This window comes from Coturnix japonica, chromosome 12 (assembly GCF_054131305.1).
Source record: "Coturnix japonica strain WE chromosome 12, WE-NBRP24, whole genome shotgun sequence".
NCBI classification, from domain to species: domain Eukaryota; kingdom Metazoa; phylum Chordata; class Aves; order Galliformes; family Phasianidae; genus Coturnix; species Coturnix japonica.
In genome coordinates, this window is record NC_140674.1 from 10,935,859 (window position 1) to 10,961,759 (window position 25,901).

The 25,901-nt window shown below is 36.8% G+C and overlaps 1 long non-coding RNA gene across 1 annotated transcript in view; it reads left to right on the top strand.

Moving 5' to 3' along the window:
* The window catches only part of LOC107318092 (uncharacterized), a 234,092-nt gene that overhangs the window by 97,934 nt on the left and 110,257 nt on the right, over positions 1–25,901 (top strand). Inside the window, exon 2 of the long non-coding RNA XR_014933215.1 lies at positions 7,550–7,704. This is a non-coding gene — a long non-coding RNA (uncharacterized LOC107318092). The remainder of the gene's footprint in view (positions 1–7,549; positions 7,705–25,901) is intronic.

The following is a 25,901-nucleotide window of genomic DNA, read 5'->3' on the forward strand; positions in this document are numbered from 1 at the left end:
CTCTGGCTATTAGAGCATGCAAATTAATTCTGGGGAGGCTTCCAGAGGCTTCTGTAGTCTCCTGAGCTGTTTCCTGTGAAGATGGTAGTTTGATGGGATTCACGTGTTCTGAAATAATGAATCAGTTCTGGGGAAGGAGAAAAACAACAACAGAACACCATCCCAAACTCAATACACTACGGTATGTTTACCAAAGTGGGTAGCTTGCAGTATTAATAGTTAAATGCCATGAGAAAAGTAAGCAATTATGCTACTAATGTGACACTATATCAAACAACTAACTTCATCTGGGATTAGCAAAGAAGATAGGAATTGCACTCATCCTTCTTCTGCTGCACATCCTTACTTTGCTGCTCTACTGAAAGTTGTTAGATGAGGCCTGAAACCTCAGTACCGGCCTAGAGAGCATCCTGTGAAGTGAGGTATGTGTCCCATCTGGGACCTTCTGGTTCATTGTCTCTTTCTTTTTTAATACCCAAAAACATATCTGGGGAAGGATGTGCATTATACTGTCTGAGATGACTGTTGGGTGACTTAGAACTTCTGAACTTAAGGTCTGTTACAGAAAATAACAAATAATGTGATGCAGAAACCTTTCCTTCCAGCTTCATGACCTGAGCAAAGCAAACCTTTTTCTTTTTTTCTTAATTGCCATTATTATTATTTATTTTACTTCCTCAATAATGTTGATCTCCCTGACTCCCTTTCACTTTATTAGGGCATACAAGAAACTCAGTATAACAGTTACAAGGAAAACTCTTAGTTCTGCCGGAAGAATGAATGAGAGCACTTGAAATGATTACTCTGACTTGCTTTCATTTCATCTGGTACTCTTATAGGTGACTTTGACATGCTTTTATTTTCTACTTTCTTAGCAGCTTTGTCTACCAAATTATGAAACCTGATACAGGGTAGGAATTAAGAAGTGAATAATTTTCAACTTTAGAACTCTGCAGAAATACTTTCCATTAAATCAACATGGTTTCAAAGAATTTAGGAAATAATGTGAAATTTGTGCTAGTGTTTGTTATGGATTGTGCTTATAGCACCCTGGATGACGTCATATAGCTTCAGTGACTTTTACTGCAGTCAAGCTACCATACCTGGCTGTATCTTCAGTTTTGTAACTGTAGCCTGTATCTTGGTACCACTTCTCATCTCATTTGTTTTCCAACTGTTTGCCCTGAGCCTGTGGGTTCCCTGTCAGGGACTTGAGGGGTATAGCAGCCATGGAATTTTATGGCCTACAGGTATGCTTGGACAAGGAACCTGCGCTGGAATTGGACCTGGCTGCTGCTGGTTCTGCTAGTGAAGAAGCCCTTCCAGGCTCTTAAAACTCAGTGTCTAAATCTTATACAGTAAGTGAAGGGGAAAATGAGCTGCAACAATGATTGTCATAACCCCCTTTCAGGTATTCAGTTTCCCAACCTGCACACATAGCATTGTCTATAAGGTATGCAGTTGCAAGTATTTGGTAGCTGTGACAATTTTAGGTTTCCAGGTTTTATTGTTGGGAGTCTTTCTTGTCCAGAGTACCTTACTGGAGTTTAATGTGTAGTGCTGTATTTTCTAGGATAATATGAGGTCACATTAATGATGTATTAATGTCATTTGCCGTGAAGGTGAAATGCAAGGTAAACATGTATTATGCAGCTTGTGGTGCCCTCTGTGTGATACTATTCTGGAGCATAAGTGCATGTTAATGATTAGAAAAAAAGAAGCAACACCTCAAAGCACTTTAATTATTATTAATTTCATAGTAGTTTTATATTTTTATACTGTATTTAATGCCAGCTAAGATGATTTTACCATCTAAATAGCATATCTGGAATGCAGCATTACCATTTCTGAGCATTATAAGTGAAGCGAGAGAGATTTTGTTATGTCTTATTATAAAATGCAACTTTTTTTTCTTTCAGGATTTTATCCAGGTTTGCTAGACTGTCTGCAGGGTGTGAGTGGACAGATAAACTGCTTGATGTGGGTGCTGCCTATCCTTGTGTGGGAGAGAGACTGCTGCATATCTATTTCTGGCTACAGTCAACAGTTCTTATGCAAACCCTGAAGAACCGAAGTGGTTTTGAAGGGTTTCCGTTTCTGTGTGCCTTCTGCTAGAGGGCTCCGTAATCTCCGTAATCTCTTTTCTTAATTAACTTATAGCAAAGCTTGCTTGTCAGATATGAGACACAAACCAGATTCTCTAGCAACATCTTCCTGAGGGCTTGGGGAGATGATTATGGGTATGGTGAATGAGCATCTCAGAAACTGAATGTACCAGGCTCTTAGCTTCTCTTAAATGGGTTCTGCTCCAGTTTCCTGCAATTGGGAGAAGGAAATTTTGTTGCCAAATGTTTTGGAGGAGTGTAAGATTGCTGACTGGTGCTGGGGAATATGCAGCTGGAACACAGGTGTATCCCCTCAGCCCTGTACTTCTGCAGCTTTTAGTTCAGGTCCCTTAAAGATGCCCACTGTAGGGATTGGATTTCTAAAGCAGTGCTTGGCTTTGTGGATCAAGTGATGCCCATCTCACACTTATGTGACCTGTGACGTTTTGGGGGTGTTTTCTGAAGTGCAGGAAGTAATGCTATTTGGAAGGATCTGTGTGATTTACATTTTTATTTTTGTTTATGTAATTGCTTTTGAGTCTCAAATGGGAACGTTGTTCTATGATTCTTGGAAGTGTGTTGGTACATTTTTTCTTTTCCCGTATCGTTTTGTTTTCCTAACTATTTAGAGAATGTCAATCTCTCTCCAAGGCTGAACCCCACTGCAGGAACAGCTGTACTGGAATCTTGGATGTTTTTGTATGTTCTGTCAAATGTTGCAGCAGTTTTGTTTCCATATGGCCTCCAGAGAACAGAGTGCTTTGCTGTTGTGATCTTTGGTTTTCACACTGTATCAGCATTGCCTTAACAAAATACTGTGGAAAAATAATTCAGCTGAAGTCATTCTGTGGTTCTGGTTTTGTTTTTTAAATAAAAAGTTAATGTTTTGGGTTGGCTTTTTTGTACCATTCTCCTACAACTAATAGTTACCCACAATACACCCAGCCACCTGTGTGGGTTTTTTTGACCATCATACTCAGCTAATGCTGTTTTTCATCTTGCCCTCTGTGCAGTAAGAGGATGTGGCTGCTTTCAGATCACTCAGATAATACCACTTGAGGTAACTCATCCCACTACTAAGAGTGCGTGCTTTTCAGATCTCTTGTCTGCTCAGACCCGTGTGTTGATGAGCTGTTCTTATTCACAGCCCAACTATTGTGAGAGAGGATGATGGCTAACAATGTATGTACAAGCACACAAGGTAAATGTGCTGGATAACAAGTGTAGTTTGGAAAGAAGTCTTGAGGAAAGAAGAGTCTAATTGGATAACTTAACATCCCTATCAATATCCATAGGAAAAATAAGTCCTAATAATATCAGAATCATGGGATGGTTTGAGTTGGAAGGAATCTTCAAGATCATCTCGATCCATGGCTTTGCTGTGCACAGGGATGTCTTCCACCACAGTCATGTGAGTAACCCTGAGATGGCCATCTCCCTCGAAATAAGCCCACAGAAAAGACCACTTCACGGCCATTCATCTGTAGCTTATCTCCCTCTTGTTGCCTCTGGCCTTGTCCATTTGTGTCTCTCAGACAAAGGATTTCTCAATACTTGACCAGGGCTTGCTTGGACTTGTCCATCCTCAGCAAACTTTGAGGCAATAGTGCAAAATCGTGGCCTCTTACAGTATCCAACTGCTTGCTGGAAGAAATAGTCAGGAACTCGGAGCAGCGTGGGAGAAATTATTAAATCTACCCACGCTCCCTGTTTTTTAATTTTTTGCAATTCAATTATGCATCGGTAAATGTTATCATGCAATCACTGGCAAGGTGCTAATTAGTATTTATGAACTGCTGCTTTTTATGTCTGGCCTTCTGATAATTTCCATTTGTGGAGACGATTTTAGATACTCAGTGATCTTGGAGAATTCTTTTTTTTCTGCTTCTCCCCCCCCAATTTCTGATACTATTGCAGCATCAATAACTTACAATCACTTTTTCTTTTCTTTGTAAAATGGAAGCTTTAATGCACAGAAAGGTGCCCCCATAAACCACTGAATTAAATGGAAATTCTTAAAGTTAGGCAAGGGAGTATATATAGGGGTATAAGGGAGTGTATATATATGAATGATCACTGGAAAGTACTCTGAATGGGAGTGAACAGCTGCCTTCTAAAATCAAGCTTCCTATCTAGTGCCTAGATTGGTTCCCATTGTCCATATAGATAATGGATACAGGTAATGTCTTTACTAGTTTTTAGACTCACCAGTATGACTTCAGTCTGCAGATATTTATTTTGCTTCATTCAGAAGCAGAAATCTCGGGCATCTGAAACACGTAAGCACCAACAAGTTAATTGCCCAAGGTGACTAAAGGGTACTACTGTATGAATGAGTACAATCATAGCTAATCTGACCAATGGATGGATGTGGCCAGTGCTGCTCAATGGCTTGTTCGAATAAAGGCTTACACAATGGAAGAAAAGCACATTGTTGATTAGATTTTTGTTCCTGGTTCTTTTGTCCTCCTCCCATTCTTTGTGCTCATGCTAGATTGTGTTTTCAAGGGTACAGCCCTGATAGGATCTATTCAAATGTTTTATGTTTTAAAAAATAAGCGAGATGGTTTTGTTTAGCTGATGAAGTAAAAAAGATGATTCACATTTTTATTTTGTATACAAAGTTATATATGTTTTTATGTTAGATCTGTGTAAAACGTTATTGTCAGTGTTAAAATACCCTTTCTTGGTACTGAGTATTCATTTGTAGTTGGAGGACTTCCCTATGCCTCATAGGCAGGATTTTGTAGCCCTCATTCTCTCAAATAAATGAGTTTGTCTGGATAAGAATTGCAGAATCTTAAAGCTGAATTACCGTGACTCACGCCTCTTACATTTTGGATTGTACTGCTTGTCAAATATGTCAGAGGATTATTCTCTAGTAGACTATTTAATCTCCATTTAGGCACTGAAAGAATTAGAGTTTTTTGGCAAAATTAAGAACAGTTTTGACATCGGAAGTTTCAGGTTAGTCAAAATGAGTTAAATTTCCCTCTTTAAAAGAGTGCGATGTAGTTCTCTAACAGACTACATAGTTGTCTTGTGTGCTAGCAGCATCATGGCTCCTCCATGTAATCCATTCTGAATGAGTAGCCTGTAAGTAGGACAAATTAACCATGGCTATGGCTGTTTTTTGTTTATTTGGGATTTTTTTGAGTGGGAGGGGGACTTCTGCTGCTGAGTGAAATTGGATATATTCGTATAGTCTTGTGTCATCCAGTACAACTATGCCCTTATGCACCTTTTTTTTCCACTTGAGCAGTATAAAGTAACTTTGTGGAACTGACTTGCTAAATATTAAATATTCCATTATGTTCTGGATGTAAAATTAAATTCATGAACAAATGATTTTTACAGTACCATTTGTCTGTGTTCTGAGAGTGATTATGAAACTTATTAAATCATAATGATGCTTCAGCTAGGCAAAAACTCAGAATTTGTAGGCCATCTTTGGCCATAATATTGACTCTGGTTTGAAACTGGATAGGAGGAAAAAAATGCACTGAATTCATGTCATTTTTTGGGTTTGTTGTTAAGATTTATTGGAGCAATCTTCCTTTTAATTAAATACAGAAACCTGGTGGGAACCTAGTGATGTTTAACTAAATATAACAAGTCCTTGAACAACTGTATACATAAGAACTCTAACTTTACTTGCATAAAATGCAAAGTACCAATGAATAAAATCAGAAATTTCAGCACGCTGAGGAAAGAATAGATCTGCTGCCAATTAGGAAGTCCGATTTCCGTTGCTAGTTATGTTGTGTTAGTAAGTAGTGATTCTGCAAAGCAAATAATTACTGAAAGCAGCAGTGAAAAGATTGACATAGCAGAGCAGTCCTGTTTTCTTAAAGAAGTGATGCCTTGTGACTAAATTGGAGCTTGCCTTTGGGCTTTAACTTCTGTTTTGCCTCCTCAGTCTGTTATTTAGTATCTGATATGAAGCGCCCAAATGCAGCTACTTGATCCAATGACAAAATGCATTTTGTCACTTTCAAGAAGAAGTTGTTCTGGCCAGTTAAATTTTGTAATCGTGAGCAGAAAAATTGTAATAATCTTCAAAACTCTTTCATTTACCTTCAGATCAGCCTGCATTGGTTTTTCTTTTACTTTCAAGATAACTTGATTATAATGCTGCTCAGAGAAAAGTTCTCTTAATGACTTCTATTTACACACAAAACCAAAAATACCTTTTTTTCCCCTAATTTTTCATAACATAACAGGTAATTTCAGGTGTTTGATCCCTCTTGTAATTGAACCATTTTAGCAGTGAGCTAAGCTGAGATCCTTAATGAGCAGAAACTTCAGATGAATTTGCTTCTTACATCTGGAAGAGAGCTAAGTAATACTAAGGAGTTGTGTTAAGAGATATGAAGGTGCCCTTTTCAAACACAATTAAAATGGCTTTATGCAAATGATCTTCAGAATTCTAGCAAAAACACTGTATCACTACATGATAGATTTAATAAGTAGAAATATGTGGTATTAAAATGTTCATAAAAATAGATAATCTTTTTTTCTATATTTGAGAAAAATCATCTTGGGTAGGAGATGTATCTATTACCAAAATTAAGACAAATAAATGTTCTCTGTTTTACTGTTATCACTGAGCCCAATTATAACAGAGAAGTACTTTTGCAAGTCACACAAACAGAAATTGTTTTATGTTCCTGATGTGCCGTCAGCATACAATGATTTCTTACAGCATATAATAAATGTGATGCAGTAGTTTCATGCTGTATCATTAAGGAGGTTGGTTGTGTGCTGAAGAGTTTATGGATTCTATTCACATATTTTGATATGCCAAGAATCACCTATGAGGAAACTGGTACCTTTACTCAGGAGCAGGTTGTGAATGCAGATGGTGCATAAGCTTAAGGTTCATATCAAAAGAAATTCTTTGCTGTCTTGAAATTTGGAGGCATGGTTGAAGTGATTATTCTCAACAAAAAGCACTCCAGATTCTAAAAGCAAAATACAGTCTTCATTCTATGAAGCAGTGCCTTCATCTTTTGTTTTCTGCACTCTCTATGTAGTAGTCTTATAATGGAATTCAGACTTTCTGTAGACCATCTAAGACTTTTGACAAGCCTTTTCCTTTAGGGCCCCATAGAATTATGTATGTGTGTGGCTCATTTATTTATTTTATTTTGGGGGAAGATGTTATAAAGTATGTTGGGAGAAATGCCTCAAATGCCTCTTGGCTTTCTGGAAGGCCAATGCTTTTGCTTGAGCCCTTTCCTGAACATCATGTTTACAGGGCGACTAAAACTGCCTTTTGCCTTCAACCCTATATCTTCCATGTTAAGTTTAAGTGATGATAATAGAGTAGTGTCACTAACGAATGATACTTAGGTAATAATTAGGGACATTCTATTGTTGACAGTAATCCCTGAAATAAGATATGGAAGTTATAGTGAAAAAAACTTCCATTTATCTTTCAGATGCCGTTTTCTGTTACTCTACAGTGCTTCATAAAGCTATGTGAGATGTGCCCATGCTGATTCACACGGTCTGCAGTTGGCATCTTTCAACAGAACTACCTGCCACTGTCATCTGGAGGAAACCTAGAATAATCACAAGGAAATACTTCTTAGAGGTAAGAGAGCTTCATTTATTCTCTTCTCTAGTGATAAACTGCACAGTTGAATCTCTGCAATTGTGTGGACTATGATTTCTTGGAGGAAAGCATCAAAAATACAGAAGAATGAAGGGCTGCTTTTTCTGCCTTGGGTTTTAAATTTTCTCTTTGAGGTTTATTGTAACATATGCATGGCATTTTCTTCTTAATGCTCATATATTTGAAACATAGGACCTGAGACATCTCATATCAAAGACTTCTGATTTGCTATAGAAAGATGATTAGCAAATTAATATACGTTTCCAGGTTGCACTCCTTTCCAGGTTATGGAAGTTAGACACATCTGTGTCTTTGTACAATAAAGTGGTGGAGAGAGGAGTTCAGAAAGCAGAGGAATACCTTGAACACATTCCTTTTGGGAAGCAGAACTGGAGGATGAATTATGATCAGTGTATCGACAAGCCTGACTTAAAACTTCCAAAAGGCAACTGAGAATAGGCTTTGTTGTGTATGCACTGGGAATGGCTCTTACTGCTCTTGCTGTGTGCAGTTCTAGATACAGCCATCTATATGAAGCTGCACATTGGTGACAATTAGTCTAATGTATCTGAGCAAGAGGGAGATGACAGTTGTGTACAGCTGTAGTAAAAACCCTGCATGTTTGGAGGAAATTTTATGGATTGGATTTAGACTCTGCAGCAAATGAACTGTGGAAGTCCTTGAAACTCTCACCCAGAAAAGCAGAAAACATTCATTTTCTTTTTCAAATGATCTTCAATAGTTTAATTTCTTTTGCTGTTTCTAGAAGGGTAAAAGCCCTTCCATATCAATATCTTTATATCGAGTCTTTTGTTATTTCCAAATAGTTTTAGCTGCAGCAATACATGTGTGTCATGCTGAGCTTTATAATTTTCTTCCTGAGTGTGACTGTAATGAAAAATATAAGACAAAGGAGTAGGAGGGGAGAGAAAAGATTTTGGGAATGTACATGTGGGCTGTAACTAGAACCCCACAGGTGAGTTAATTAGCATGGTGAGAGCCTGCCTCTCTAGCTTTATTAGTATTTTGCTTTATGGTATTGTTACTTTGAGAAAGCTCTTGAAACAAAGACTGCTCATGGAGCAAGATGTTGATATATTGCCGTTGTTTACACATTTGGGTACAGTACTACATACTTCCAGGAGATAGCAACTGGTGTTATAAAAGTTCATGCTGTTCTTGTGATTCTCTTTTAAACATAATTATCTCAAACTGCAATCAAAAGTCTGAAAGTTAAGAAATTGAATGATAAATGGGTTTATGTTTCATCCATGACTGAAACTTCTCTTTAAACATTTGTGTAATTCAGACTGCCTTAAAAATCTCTGAGTCACTTTGCTGAAGCTGGAGTCTTTGCTGATCAGCTCCTACTAAATTTGGAGGCTGATGAATAACTTATAATTTCTCTACTGCTTAGTGGCACAGTGAGCACAACACAAAAGGCGCCATCTTTCAATTTCTGTCTTAGGTCTGTAATTGGTATGAAGTGTTTGCTCTTCCTCTGTCTCATCAGAGATCATCTTCCCAAATAAAAGCAGCAAAAATAGCATGCAGTTGACTCAGTGATGTTGTATTGGCCTTTATGCTATGAGGAATATCGTATGTAACTGTAGTGCTGAAAACTTTTTCCTTTTTTCAGTGAGCAATATGAAGTGTAGGAAAAAATATAAGGTATGTAGCTTGCCTGCTGTTGTCAGATGCCAAAGTCACTGGATGCTGCTGTTTAGATGTTCTGGAAGATTTCTAGTGCAGGAAAGGTCTTCCTGGGTCTTTCTGTGATCTCAGTTTCGTCCTCAGTGTCCATAGTTGTACAAATAACAAACTTTTCAGTTGTTGATTTTTCATTTCTGTATGAAGATGGGTAACCATATGCTTTATGTGCTGGATAAAGATCTAGTAACAGGTTCAGCTCAGTGTTGGTTGAACCTAATTTATTTTCTACTATTAGATCGGGATAATGATTCTTAACACCTTATTAAAAACACTTGGTACCTTCATGTGTCGTACTTTTTCTCTGCCTATCCCTTTGTGTATGAACTTGTAGACTGATGTACCATAGAGACAATATATTAACAACTTTAGTTGTTATATATCTGCCAGTTTAGGCTAAGTATAGTGGAAGAAACTCATTCATAGGAAGTACTAGAAGCCATATCAAAGTAAAATAGAAAGTTCTTGCAATGGGTAGAGCTGTGAATTTTTCTTCTGTGCAGTAGGATAGAAGCAACATTGATAATGATCACAAGGCTCAGGGAGAAGATCAATAAAAAGCCTCAGAAAAGAGAAATCTCATCAGCTCCAAGAATTTCTGAAAAAGCAAGAAGTTTTACTTTGTTTTTAGCTAGCTTATATAGCCTTTAGTTTTTACATATAAACAAAATGTACTAGCTGTTAATATTCAGGCAGTAAGATGTATTTTTTCCCTTAGCAAGAATTTAAAATGCTAATGAAAATTAGGCTTCACTAACAAGCTGCCTAATTTCACTTGCAGTGATTTAACAAAGTGTTTTGCATCTTGAAGACACTAGAAATAAACAGCTCTTAATCTTTGGCAACATATTTGTTTATTGTTCTTTCTGAGGTTACCTTATGATTGAGCCCTGTAAGGGAGCTGTGTTGTGTTTTTTTTCTGGAGAGTCCATTGTGACCCACATGGATAATATTGTTAGAAGAGTAAAAATGTACCCAGAAAACTGTTGATACATTCTCCACAGATCTTGCTGTAGAGCCATAGGTTGCATATTATGGTCTTGGCTATACATTAAAGTGCACTATTAAAATGCAACTGGGCTTCCAAAGGAGCTTGATGAGTAATGAAAGGAGTAGGAAAGACACTGAGATAATGGATCTCTGCATGCACTTGAAACATCTGAAACTGAATTTGCCTTTGAAAGAAAACACACTGTCCTAAACCTGTTATGGTAGACTCTGAGAGTGACTTGCATTGAAGAGCTTTAGATTTTAGAATAAACGTCAACACAGGGGATTTGAATATAAACAAGACTTACTCCAGAGGGATTGATTGATCAAAAAGTATAGCTTGGTTTGGGTAGTGAGAGGAGAAATGGCCATAGGGTGGGGATGAGCATTTGGATATTTCAGGATTAATTTCCTAAGACAAAAAATACATGGTAGAAAAGATCTTGCATGTTGGGGAAATACTGCTTTTTGAAGGTTTTGAGAAGATTTCCCATGCATTTCCCAAGAAAGATTTGCATACTAAATAACGGAGAAAATATTCTCTGTTCTCTGCTCAGCTAAAGTATACCTCTTGTTATATTTTGTTTGCCTCCTTTTTGTGTAAACAAAATTTCATGTCTCCTGAACTTGCTCTTATGTTCTTGATGTGTTTTCTAGCCAGCAAGTCACCAAAACACAGATGTAACTGTGCACAAAAATTTTCATTAGCTTTGGCTAAGGTTATGCATATATACAGAGCAGAATAGGTCTTTGTACCACAGTGACTATACTTGCAGCTGTCTTTTTCTCTTGTGTGCATGAGCACACTGGAGACAACACCAAGTAATTCGTTGTACTGGTAGGAACAGAGAGTCCTTGCTAGAAATTATAAACCACTCAGGTAGGAAAATTGACATGACATTATGGTTAATATCTACTTTCAAAAGTAAATGGAGTGACTATTTCATAATTGGATTTGTAATGCAGACGTATTAGATATTTTGTCAGCGTGTACTGCAGAATTGTTCTGCTTCTCTGCTACATATAGTGATGATTCTCTTCAATTTTCCTCAGGGGAAGTTTAAAAATGCATACTAATTAAAGGCCAGTGGTGCTGTTGATGATTTGAGAATCAATGCTGAGAAAACATTTATGGTCAGTAAATTCCTATTGACTTCAGTATACCTGGGATCACACAAGAAATTACGACTTTCTCGTTGAGTTTTAACCTTATTGAACCTGAATAATGGCTGTTGTTTTAGTTCCCTTTTGAACTTCCTGGCTGTAACTGAGTTGTAGTAACTTTGGTTTTACAACCTTGTTTCATGCTGCAGAGTACCAAGAGACATAGATCTGAATCATGTTATTCTGCCAGGTTTAAATGCTGATTTTTCTACTCTTTCAAGCTAGAATCAGACCTCCATATGCTCCTGTTGTTTACCGCACTAAGTAGTTATTTCTTGAAAGGAGTCAGTCTTATGAGCTCCATGTGCATTTTCTTACTTGTTTTGTTTTGTGTATGGGAGGAATACAGCTACATTAGGTACCTTCCTTCCTTTTCTTACAGTGTAAGACTGGGTTTATCTCTGTAACTTAACAATTTGATTAGGAAATTGTACAATAGAGGAAAAATATCCTACTTGTGAATATATATTAAAAAAAAAATGCCATTCCTTAAAATATTATAAATGTTACATATAAGTTAATGCTGTTTTCATTAAAAGTTTTAATTGAACCTTAACTGTTTGCACGTACAATGATAATGAATTATTAACATATTTTCCTGGAAGAGAGGAGTTCTCTACTGACAGAAAACAGCATTTGGTTTGATACAGGAAATTAAATCACTTTGTGCTTGTGAGGCTTGTTAATTATAACTGGAGTAAAGGTTTTTAATTGATCTCAATACTTGCTGTACAGAATAATTTTCTTCAATTGGATTTGGAAGACTTCAAATCTATTTTTTTTTCCTACATTTTATCTTTAATGTTGGCTTGAGGTTGTTTTTTTTTTTAATGGGTTGTTTAAAACAGCTGGTAACAATTTGGTACAAACGTAATTTACCATCTATTTGGCTTTCTTGTAAGTGCAAAGAAATAAATCAACACAATTTATAATTTTAATGTAATGACTTACATGAAGAAATTTTAATTCCTTAATCTCTAGGCAGCCTTCATGCAAAATAGTGCAGACTTAGAATTGTAGAATCATTTGGGTTGGAAGGGATCTTTAAGGCCATTTGGTTCCAGCCCCCTCTTATAAGCAGAGGCACCTCCCACTAGGCCAGGTTGCTCAAAGCCCCATCCAGCCTGGCCTTGAAGAGGAACCATCCACAACCTCTCTGGGAATTTGATGCCCTGCCCGAGCTCCCAAGGTTGACTCCCATTTTGATGGTTCTGGTTCAGGAGCAAATGTTGTGATTCTTTATGGTTAGTTACAGGTCTGAACATGTTTACTTGGGTTTAGACCTTGTGGAATGCTATCTTGTTGTCTTCAGGTTTTGAGAACATTTTCAGTTCAGCTAGTCAATAGAGAAAAGAAATATAACTTTGAGATAGTAACTAGGTAATTACTAAATGTGGTAATAATCCAAATTATAAATCTACTTTCTTCATTACTGTTCTCTTTGTGAGGGAGATGGTTGATTCTGCTGGGAGGAGGGGACTGGCCAAAGAGAGGATTCTCGGTAACAGTCTGTTTTCAGATTCAGTATGGAATATGCATGTTTTCTGTTCATCACATCTACTGACCAGACGGCACATGGCTTTGAATCTTATAATGGAACTCATTATTACTAAGAGTTCCACCCTCTCTCCCTCCCACACCTCCCCCTTTTTCTGCCTCAGTTCTGAATGTGATTTTTCTAAACTTTAGTCTATGTGGATTTAGTCCTAGTAAGCCAGATAGTTACCCCAGTGCTCACAGAAAAAACCAGCACCTGCCTCTTTAGGGTGAATAGCACAGATGGGTTTCTTGTTCCCGTAGGTTTGTATCTGTTATTGCATTCATTGAGCAGATTGTATGGACTCTTCAAGTTTAATATTGCCATATGGCATATGCAATATTTACCAAGATACCTTACGAAGGTTGAGTACTTGCAATCCAAATAGCAAATTTGGCTGGAAAATGAAAAAGAAAAGAAATAAAATTCTTTTGTGTTTTAGAGTTGAGGATGGAATGGAAATAGAAAGCAGAATAGAAGGAAATCATGACTGCTTTCTCTGCTGGTCCTTTATCTGTATGGGTCCAGACTGTTAAGAGAGCAGAGCATGTGTCCAGGGAATTGAGTGCTGGAAGAATTCACTCCTACAGTTCCCTTCTCATCTACTTTTATGTCCTAGATGGAGACATATTTACCCATCAAAATAAGGGATAAAGGAGTTGTTGGAGCTCAGTTCAGGAGGATTAAAAAATGTATAGTCAATTTCAAATGCAACTTAAAAAATAATGGAAATATGGTTAAATTACTTCCATTTGAAATGTTCAGTCAGCTCTCTCTGTACATTTTCAATTTCAATCAAACACAGATATTCTACCCTCTTTAAGGCTCAAATTTATTCCTATAAAGTTCTAATATCATAATTCAGTCCAAAGTACAGATGCATCTGTTTTTTTGTTTTGTTTTTTTTTTTTTTTTGGTCATTGGAGTCCATAGGCATTGGATTATGAGAATACCTGTGTAAATGTTTCCTTTTATTTATGTCTTGTTTCACTTATCCTTTCCATCAGTCAGAACTGCTGCACACATAAAATGTGGGTGGCAGGAATTTTTCTTCCTCTGCATGAATGATTTGCAGTATTTCGCACATGGATTGTGGCTGTCGCCTTAGCATAAGGTAAATGACATTAGAGATAAATACTTTATTGGCCTGTGGAACATAATGCTTTGTAAGAAATTAGGCTTTGAAATTTAGTGTTTCAGAAATGCGCATTTCTGCAAGTGAAGACATTGCTAGTGAATTTTCTTAAAGTATTTCTTAGATGCTAGTTTTGTCTTTGTTCAGTCTTCCTATGACACCAGTTTGTGACCTTGCAGAAAAAGAAAGCTGCAGTTCAGGCTACTTTCCAGAGATTCAATTGTGAACTTCATGCTGAATTGGGTGTTTTATTACTGAGAAATAAAAATAAAATGGGTGTTTTATCATCTAAGAAACGTTTAGAGATACTGCACATATGTTTTCCCACTATGGCACACAAACAAAAAACAACACAAAAAACACTGAAAAAAGGAAAGAAAAACTAATTGAGGTGAAAGACTCCTATTGGTAAGGTGAGGAACTAAAGGGATTATTATTTCACTGTATTTGCCTTAGGTTTTATTTTCCATTTAAGCAAGGTTTCTGTTTTTGTGCACAATTAGAGTGGGAGGGAACTCATGATGATGCATGTTTGTCAGGATTGAAGAAAATAATCTTTGCAGAGGTTAGTTAAAGAAAATGAAGTCTCTTGAGAGATTAGTAAACTGTAGTCCAGCTTGTGAATAGTTGTGTTTGATAGGAAGCATCTGGTATGAAAAAGCAAAAGCTACATTGAAGGGTTGCACAGATCCTTTGCTTTGTTCAGTATGAATTTTGATTTTTTTTTTGTATTTTTATCTTTCTGGGGAAACATCATCCAGATGGTATTTAACATTACCTTGATTGGAGCAGGGATTGTATAATATTAATAGGAGCTATATAGCTGAGAATCAGCATCCAAAATACTTGTCCCTACCACAAGTTCTGCACTTGTTTTTTTTTCTTAGCAAAAAGAAATAGACCAATATCTAGAAATTACAGGCAAAAGCTGCCTTCCAGTGATGTTTATCTATTCCTGTTTGCTGAGGCCTTTGCTAAGGCATTCCAGACACATGCCATACATGCAGCTAAAGACAGTCTATGCTGGAAAAAAAGACAATGTGTAATTAACACAGAAGTGTGAAGCAGTACATACACGTTTAGTAACAATCATTTAATTTTGAGGGGGCTATGCAGAATTTCACTGTTGGGTCTGAAATCTGTGGTAAAGACACAGCCCAGCTGTAATAACGAATGCTTCCTGTAGCCATTGGCAGATTGTCACCTGCAACTCAGACTTCAAGAGGGAAGTATTGTTGTATTGAAGGAACTGAGGAGTGATTCTGGATTTGACTTTTTTACTGATGCAGTTTCATGTAGTTATGCTTTTAACTCCTCCCAGGGAAAGAACATTTCTCAGTGGAGCTGTTCTGGGGAGATCTCTCAAATACCTGTTAAAGACCAGCCTCCAACTGTCCTCCAGTGAAAAAATCTTGCAAAATCATGCTAGTTTTTGTGTCAGTGAACAATCAGAATTTCCATGCAAAGTAATACCCAAACTACCAATTTACCAACCAAAATAAAAATAGTAGTGACTAATAATATTTTAAAATATTAACATTTATGAAATCTTGACAGCTGGCTATAAAACTTGAAGGAGAACAGTGTCCTTTTTGATCCTAGGTGTTTGGTATCTGTTACTCTGTCACAGATCAGACTAAGTGGTCTGAAGTCAGTGTTTGTTATATAATCACTTTGTCTAGATTAAGGACATAGAGCTTTTGTATTTACTTATCATGCTAGAATGTGTATGATGATTATTGGTATCAAAGAACACCGTATGTGAATCTTCATCTCTTTGGTTCAGACCAAAGATAATTGATTTGATATTTGTTCTGGTTCCTGCTGCCCATTTATGGCAGTTTATGCCATCAAGCCCTCAAAGTTCACTGAGGTTATACAAAATAAAGACTGGCAGACAAAACTTCTGTTTTAAATCTTATTTGTGGCGCAGAAAAGAGTTCAAGATCTTTTTGGGAAGGTGTCTTAATGGAACACATAGTAACTGTTACTTAGGCAAAGGATTGGCATTATATTTTACCTCTAAGGTTTTTTTGCAACATGACATGTTCATTATCCAAAGAACTGGTACCAAAACCTGCTATTATCACGCAAAATGTTGCTTCTCAAAATATTAAATCACTTTTAAATAGTTTTTTAGTTTGTTTAAGAAGTGCTACCAATCTTTTAGCAACTCAACAACTTAATACTGTGGTGCTTTGGTATATCTGCAGTTTTCCATCTACGCTTGTGCCTTGCCATGTATTAATTTTACATTATAAATTACGGAACGTAAATTGTTCCTCTTAAGCACTTTAAGAATATGTTTTCCAGAATCCTTTTGTTTCACATGCTAGTATTATAGCAGCCCAGCCAAGTGTTGTGGCATTAACACTTAAAGCAAGAAATTTGAAATAAAAAAGTACTAATTAATTCCACTGCAGTAAAGTTTTATTTATAAAAGCTATAAAGAAATCCTGCAATCCTGTTGTTCTACTAAGGGAGCATTGGTAGAGAAATCTACTTTATTATAATTATAAAAATACACCCCATGAGAAGCAGATGTTTTGAGAAAACTGAAAAAATGGAGTTAAGTTTTAATGAGAACTATTGTTGTGGTTAAATAATGCATACCTCCAGCTACATAAATGTTTACATTTCGAGATTCTAAAGCCTTCTGTTCCGGTGTGGGTACAATTAAGAAGATTTTGTTATCACCAATTTAAGTAATGCTTGAAAACTAAAATTTTCAAGCTTCTTCCCTGAAGCAAGAAGCTATTGAATCGCAATAACAATGGTTTATTCCCTATTGTACTGCGTGAGCTGCATTTTGTGGCAACAGCTTTTTGAAAAGAACTAACCTCCAACGACCTCAATTGCTGAAATCTTGAAATGAAGTGTTGTTTGTAACTGTAGAAATGCAAAGATCTAAGCATTTTGCAGAGCAACATATACTGTTCAAATATTAGTCTTTCATACAGTACCTTTTGTTCAAATCCTGTTTTATGACCCTCATTTGGATTTGCACTTCTCCCAGTCAACTCTTCTCTTTCAAGTTTTCACATGATGTAAAAGATATGCTCAGCACTTAATTGTTTTACCTGTAGTTCTTAATTTTGGCAGGAATCTTAGTCTTTCACTGCGTGGTTTATCCCTTTTCCCTGATCCTGGGAAGAGGCTGTGATCCTTGCTCAGAAGACTCACAGGATGTATCATTTCCAGACTGGATACGAAGCAAGTCTGGCCCACCACTGGTAAGTGCACGTCCAGTGCACAGCATATGATTTCTGCTTTCTGAGACTCAGCTATAATGGATATCAAGTTCCACAGTTGTTTGTGTTTGGAAACTTTACACATAAAGGGCTAGTTTTAATTTAAGAAAAGTGCATATTTAGAGTAGATCTCCAAAAAGGCCGAAAGTGTATGGAGAGATCAGATTAAGTAATGGATGTGTCAGGCTGTCTTAATTATTAGCAAATCTACCATGGTAAACAGTAATTCAAATTGCAGGGTCCCACACAGTGAATTTTTCCCTTACATAAATCCTTGTTAGAAAAGTTTTCAATGACTTATTACACTTATTACACTTATACCTCTTGAACAATAAGTTTATTGTAAGGAATATGTGAGAATGGAAAGCATATCTGAAGTATGCTCTTATCATGGAGTTTGGAAGTTAGAAGCAGTATCAGAATAATATGTTAAAATTTTCTGAGAAGCAGTGCTTGTCAGTATGCTCTGCTGCATCAAATGTTCTGCCATTTCCATGAATAGGGTAGAGCAAACTAATTCAGTCTTCAGTTGCAGAAATCTCGGTGGAGAAAGACCATAAGAAAGGTCATATAATTTGTATACAATTAATCATAAGTGGGGGAAAGAGAAAAAAAACTCACCTCTTAATTGTCTGGCAAAGCTGGTAATCCTTTGGGGACAATGCAGCTAATTTCTTCCGTTTGTGCTTTGTATTCATACTGCTATTAATCATGGAGATCATAAAACCAATGTTCCTGAAAATCATCTGGTAGTTAAATAAATGCAACTGACTTATGATATACATCCTTAAAAGTCTTTGGAGAGCTAAAAATTTTTTTCTGCATAACAAGTTGTTATTACTGTTTCTGAGTATACTGTTGAAATGAAGAAAAAGACTGAGAGTGTAGTCAGGCTTTTTGAGGGCCCTGAATGAATTAGGTATCAATTCCTATTCCTCAGTATGAAATGTATTTATTAAGGTATCTTAAAATTTGAGTCTTAACATATTATTGGTGACTTGGTTACTGCTGAAGCATTAGAGCTTATTTCATGGCTACAGATTTGGGAATTAGGTGATTCCAGGACAGCTCATGTCAGGATGTTTGAGTCTCATGCAGAATGAGTCTAGATCATTCTACTGCTACTGGAATAGTACTTCAAGTAATGATATTTTTTAAAGAAGCACTGATAAGTTGTATGTTTATTAACACATAACTTTAGTTTTCTACAACCTAACTCCTAAAATTCTTAGAATAAAATAGCAATCTTTAATTGAATTGAATTAACACACATAACCATTTAGATTGCCTTACCACCTCATACACCTGCATTAATAATTTGTTTTGCTATGCCCTCCTCTGGATTAATTCATCAGTGTAATTGCATGACTGAAAAGGTTGCAGAGGTGTACTGCAAGCACCAAAGGTCTACACTATATCACAGCTCAGATCTTGAATACACATACAGAATTCAAATGTGTGTTAGATGAAACTTTCTCAATTGAAAATTAGAAAGGAAGTGTTTTCTGCAACATGAATCCTTATGAAAGACCTTGGCAATGTAATTGCTATGTCTGCTAACTTTAGGTGTACATGAGCATTTAAACACCGTGCAGCTGTTATTTCTCCCTGTACAGTTCTTTTCATTCTCAAAACTAACATTTGTATCTTATTTTAACCTTACTCAGTTTATTAATCAGAAGTTCAGCAGTACTCAAGCTATAAAGCAAACACCAGTCTAATTGTCTATTTTTATATTTTGCAAACCTTGAGTGGCTGCCCATTAAAGTCAAATTATTCCACTGCAAACAAAAAGGGGGGTAGGGGGGAGGAGGAAATGGCAAGTTCTCGCTTCAGCTGCAGAAAGGAGCAAGATATCTCTGTAATCAAAGGAAGATTATTTTTGAACATTCATAATGACTGTCAAAGCAATTAGTATAACTATGCAATGCTTATTCTCTTCTTCAGTCCATCAGACAGCGATAACTTTGCGAAAACATGAACAGGCTGGCATTCTGGTTTCATTTTTTGTGGTGGCATCAGGACTTTGAGGTGAATGTATCTAAAGAATCATTCTGCCAGTGAATTTTTCAAACTAAGCCAACCTAATTAACAGAAGGGAAAAAAAAATGGTGCTGGAAAATACAGAGTGATATACAGACTTTTACTTGTTCTTTCACCTGATGAAACCTTTTCTGATGGATCTTTGCAAGCACATTATTATTCTTGGGTAGGGATGTTCACTCATCTCTTCATTCAGAGGCTTCCCGATCCTCACAGAGGAGGGCCCACCCACACTTTGGAGGTCTCTGGATATTCCTCCACTTCAAGCATATTATCTCACCCAGGCAAAGAGCAATTTCAGCTCTGTTTTGACTTCCAGCTTCTTGATAAAGAAGTGTAATGTAAGCAATTGATGAAGAAAACTGTTTCTCTCACCTTCTGTATTAACTGAAGGGATTAACAGTTTTGTGTTCATGCTACAGAGATGTAAAATTATCAGAGGACGTTCACTTATTGGACAGATTTATCTGGTAAAAAAATAAGTAAATAGTAGAGCTGAACTGAAACAGTGACAAGAAAACGTTGACAATTACCACTTATTTCCCCTAAGATCCTCCTGGTTAAAATATTGGTCTAGAACTGTGAGTGCCCAACTCAGTCTCCCGGGAGAGATTTGTAGCTTGACATATCGCTTGGTTATTCCAGCCTGCTTGGGTATAGTGGCAGGTCTTTCTGTGGAAAAAGTCACTTATATTTTTAATTAGGATGGGAAGCTCTTGGCAGTGAGTGAACATCCCACGCTTCCTGTTGTGCCCCTCCAGAGCCTTAGCAAAGCCACCTGTCCCTCGGAACCCCAGCTGGGCAGGCAGTGCACCATCAGATCTCCTGTTATGGAGGGTGGATATGAACATTCATCTCTATCATCCTCAGGTCACAGAAATACTAAGCAATAAGGTGCGGAATTATTGTTCTTAGCTTTGTAAGCTGCGCTCAAGGGGCACTTCCTGATTTATTTTGCGTGACTGAAAAAGAAATGAAACAATTTATTTAAAAGGGAGCTAAAATCTTTGTTCAGCCAGGAAAGCTTTTCCCTCTGCCTGTCAAAAGCGTGGAGGGGAAATGTAATTGTGATTGCTTTCAATTGCATGTATTTCAGATTGTACATTTTTCCCAGTTATTTCCAGTCCCTGCTTTCGCTCGTAGGCTGGTGTGGGCCTGTATCACAGCCTGTGACTGGGCTGGTAGTAGCCAAGCATCCTCTATTATCTGAGGTCTGGAGGTGAGGAGCTTCCTTTGAAACCAGAATGTTGGGGTTTTTTTGAGAAGAAAAGTAGAATTCCTATTGGTATGAAGTCTTATAAATCAATAGGAAGTTTGAAAACTGTGGAGTGTTAACATAACCTTTTCCATTTTAATGCAATTTTTGGTATTGACATTAAATATTTAACAGAAACATTTTATTTTCCCTGTGTAAAAGCCAGTGGTGATGTCAGCCCTATTTTCACTGATGTGTCAGCAACTCTCAACTGAACTTCACAGCATCAGGGTTGTGTAAATCTTGCTGTGATAGGACTCAGAGTCAATGTTCCTGCAAAGAGATAACTAAATAAAAGCAATTCAAATGTTTATTCAAAATTATTAGTTTGATTGCAGTTTATTCCTATTTTGAATAATTAACAGTTTCTATTTAGCTGTATCATTAACAGTTTATGCAATTTTATTAGCATCTGGGGATTTTCATGAAGTAAATAGTTTTACTAAAATATTTACCAGTTTTTGTTGGGTTGTTAATTTGTTTTTTGACACTTGAGGAAGTTTATCCTCAGTTTATCCCCTGCTCAAAGAGCACAACATTGTTTCTTCACAATTCCAATTAAAGCCGAAAGTAGTTGTTAGTTATGAGGAGCCTTGGGGTGCAAAGAGAAAATGTAACCTTTCAGGGATCTTTCTGTGCCAGTTTAATTTTTTCATTTAAGAGGCAGATTCCTAATTACAGCATTGCCTTCTAAACCTGTATAATGACAGAGTCCTTCAAGCTATGTCCTGGGGATTAAATGCAAACAAACATACTAGTTTAATATGAGTGAAACTTTTTAATAAAAAATGTCTATTTTTGCTGCTGTTGTATTAGAAGATGCAGCTAATAAGGTCTGTGATGCTTTCCAGGTGAGAAGTGGCTTTAGGTCTCTTGCTGCCCCCTGCTCTAAGTCAAGGCAGGTAGGTGATGGTGGGAAAAAAATAATGGGCATGTGCTGCTGTGTTTGGGAAGGGAAGTGATTCCTCAGCTGACCATGAAAGCTCTTTAGTTTCACCACAGCTCAGAAGTAGAAACTTATTGAAATAGTGAACACATTCCCAAGATGATAAAATAGTTCTGTTACCAAGATATAAAGCTGCTGACAAACAGAGATAAGCTGTTAATTCATGGTACTGTAGGACTGTAGGTGAATCAACACAAGTACATACAAATTATTTAACTTGCTCATTTTGTGAAAGTGATCTTTATGCAACATAGATTGTGTCCTTTAGTGTTGAATTTTTGTTTTTCTATCGAAAATGTGGAGGATTCAAAGAGAATAAACAACAGTGCTGGAGTAGGAAAGGAAATAATCAAGAGCAAGTAGAACAATTTTTTTTATGTATTGGAAGGTTTTTTTGATCTGTTTACTTATATTACAGGTTTTACTTTTAGGAGGAAGTATATTCTGTACACCCCTACTCATTCCATCTGTTCAGTATGGGTCAAATCCAAAATACAGTTTAACTAGGAAATAATTAGCAGACAGTAATATGGGTCATGCTTTGATGGGAGAGTGCTTTCATTTGACGTAAGCTAATTCAGAGGTTTGGATGTAGTTGATAATCATCCAGACTGTAGGGTAAAAACAATTATGCTGACAAGTCCTGGCACTACATTATTTGAGATGTGGTGAGATAGTAGCATGAGTGAATATGGCTGGAGTGTGTAGATGACACTGTGTTAATCAAACTGGAGTTTAGTGCTCTTGAATTGTTCACTGAAAATTTAAAAATAAAAAAAACCCTACCCCTTATTCATACCAAATGACTTATTCATACAAATGACTTATTCATACCAAAGCATTTTACCTTTAGAGGAAGTCACAATTCAACTATGGCATTCTTCATTGCAAAAAATGCTACTTGAGACATCATAAATGTCATTCCCCTTTGAGCCAGGCTGGATGAAGAAGCACCAATGCTAGTTCACAAGCTGATATAGAGTTAACATAGTCAATTTTACTATGCTACAGTACATAAATTGTTATCAGTGCAAAATGTTTATAACTGGTCATAATGCCAGTAAATATATTTTGTGGAATACCTACCCGTGATGTACAGATAAAGGCAGCAGCAGAATTCCATTTTATTTTGAAGTCCTATTATGATTTAGAATGTTTGACCACTAAAAGCCAACAACTCTGCTTAGATCTCAGTTACATTTATGTAAACTACAGTTTTTTACACTCTTTGGTGGAGTTGTTCCACTGTTATAGCACAATTTGCCAATTGTAGCTATTCCTTATGACACTACAGAGATGTAAAATCAGAGCCAGTGAAATAAGTGTCAGACTCTTCCTGGAAATTACTACTCATTTTTTATCCTGCTTTTATAAGCAAACCGAGCTATACAAGATATTTATGTTTGCATTACACTTCTACATCCCAGAATAACAGAAGTCTATTCTGATAAATACTAATTATGAAGCTTACCTTAGGCTATTTGTTATACTGGCATTGAAGTAGAAGAGTTGGTGCCTGCAGAGGGCTGAGTTTGTAAATTTTGGGTTCGTTAACTGGCCATTCTGTTTTAAAATACCACAAACCTTGTGATCCTCCATTAATTATTTCTTGACATCTTTTATTGCATGTTTGCACAAGGAAATACGAGACTACAAAATTCTAAGTATGAGAAGTCCCGTGTGCCCAATTTTTATTTTTCTTTTATTTTTCTTTTTTTCTTTTTTGTTTTACTTAAATAGTTCAGAAAGGGTGTGAATTAAAATTGCTGCATGCCAACTTTCAGCACTGTCAGGGCACCCAGTGGCAGATCCAAAGCTGCGTAAGCCCTACAAGATTTTCATGGTCCCTGAGGATGTTGCCATTACATTCAGAAGCTGATACAGAGGGACAGGACTCGGTTGTGAAGCCATTTTTTAACTCTCCTTCCAAGCAAAGGACAAGGAAGGAGAATAGTAGAAAACAAAAGCTGTTGTTAGCAATATTTTACTGTTCTATTGCAGATATTTCACCACAGTGTATCTTCTTAGCTTGCTTTTAGGGATCCTTTAGACTGGAGAAAATAAAATCTTTTTCACAGTGTTGGTATGATTTGTCCCTGGTGACTCCTGAAGTCAGAGGTACAGAGCAGCAAATAGCAGACCTGCCTTACTGTGGATCTCTTGCTTGAACTGTGTTGTGAGGCAAATGGCTTGCAAATCCTCTTTTGTGTTAATAGGATGCTGTCAATACAAGGTTTCAGAATTACTATACTGAAAATCTTATGGTTTCCTGTGTCTGGATGGTGCATTATGGTTATTGAGATTTGTTGCTTCCTGTCTTTGAGAAGTTAAACCAGGTTTGTGGTGTGGATTTTTGTAGTCTTCATGTTGATTTTAGGAAGCTCAGTATGCCAGAATAGGATCAGCTTCAGTATCAGGCCCTAGTGATCATGGTTCTGCAAGCCTCTAATGTTTTCTTGTGCAAGGGAGCTGTTCTGGCTGAGCAATGCTGTAGAAAAATCAAAAATGTAATACCAATTGTTTTGATTCTTCTCTCATGATGCACAGTAATGTAGTAGTACTACTATGCTTGCAATTCAAGTTTTAGCACTGAATATATAGGGTTTATTTTTCTTCTATCCCTTTGCTTTTTGCTCAGAGTACATCCCTAGGGTGATCAGTCTTAGGGGAAGAGTCTTGCTGTTCTTCCTCTTGTTGCTGCAAACTGCCTATGCTTGAACTGTGAGCCACCAATTTGCCTGGACACTAAGCAGAGCAGATTTTCAGACACTCAGATTTCCTGAAGGGAGAAACGGGTCAGTATGGTGGTGTATGTGAGGATATTAGAAGCAATAAAAAAACACTGCAGTTCTAATCTCAGCTAAGCTGCATCTGTGCTCCAAGCAAGAGCACATCATTTTCCTCTCAAATGAGTATCGCATTTACTGTCTCTCTCTTCTGTATGCCTACCTGCTCAGAATCATCTGAACATGATTCAGAATATATTAAATATATATACATATAATATAATTATAATAATATATATTATAAATAAAAATGTAATTAATTAATTAAATGGAACCACACTGTGAATATGTGTAATGCCCAAGGCTCTGTCTTATTCAGCACTGCTGTAGGCAGATGGATTTTTGTGAATTCAGGAATGTACATCTGAGTGCCATTGTGTTTTATCACAGTGGTGGACCACAAGATGTACAAATAAATCTTTGCTAATGGCAGAGCAAGACACAACCTAGACATTTAGCTCTTAAATATGAACTTAGGAGTGCTGCTTTTTTGATTTCCATGCTAGCAGAAGCTTCTGCCTTGTTACTTCAACTAACAGTTATTTTTTTTGTAAACCCTCACGGATATATCCCTGCTGTGATGATGGTTTCTCAGATCTGAGTGCTAACAGGGTCTCTGTACTGATAAACACACTGTGAAGCTTTGCCCCTTTTAAGTCTTATCACCAGTTTTGCCTTTTTATGCTTGGCTGGGAATGCTTGCATTACACTTTTGATTCAGTTCTGGTTTCTTCTCTTCTGAAAAAAACAAACCCAGACCCGTGCAGACTTTTTCCTCATGAGTTGTGCAAGTTGTTGTCTGTCCAAGCAATGGCAGAAGAAAAATGGGCACACAATGTATGTCTGCAAGCATTTTACCTTCTGCAGAGAGAATTTGCTTGCAGTCCAAACTGAAGTTATTGCCTGCATCAGAATATTTAATTAAAAACAGCATTGATTTCAGTTCATTATTTTTGCAGCAAAGGGATTGGGAATAATGGCTGTAGAAGAGGCTGGATTAAGTGTGGTATGAATATAAATCCTAGTTGATGGTAATGCAGGGACAAACATCTGTTTGAGGTGGCCAAGTGCCAGTAAGACCAACAACTTGAAAGGTTTTGCAATAGATTTGCACTGGTACATTTATTTTTTTTAATAAATAGGAGGCACTACTTTCCAAGCAGCCCTCATAATTTGATATTGTTGCATCAACCTTGTAGTTACGTGTTTTGCAGAACTCAATAGAAGACACCCCCTTTAAACAAATAAATAAATATAAAGAAATCCAAACCATCAAGAAAACCTCAAAAATACTGAACAGTTTTTGTGAATGTGTACATATGTGCTGATTGGAAAGTAATGCCGCTGAAGTTAACCCCA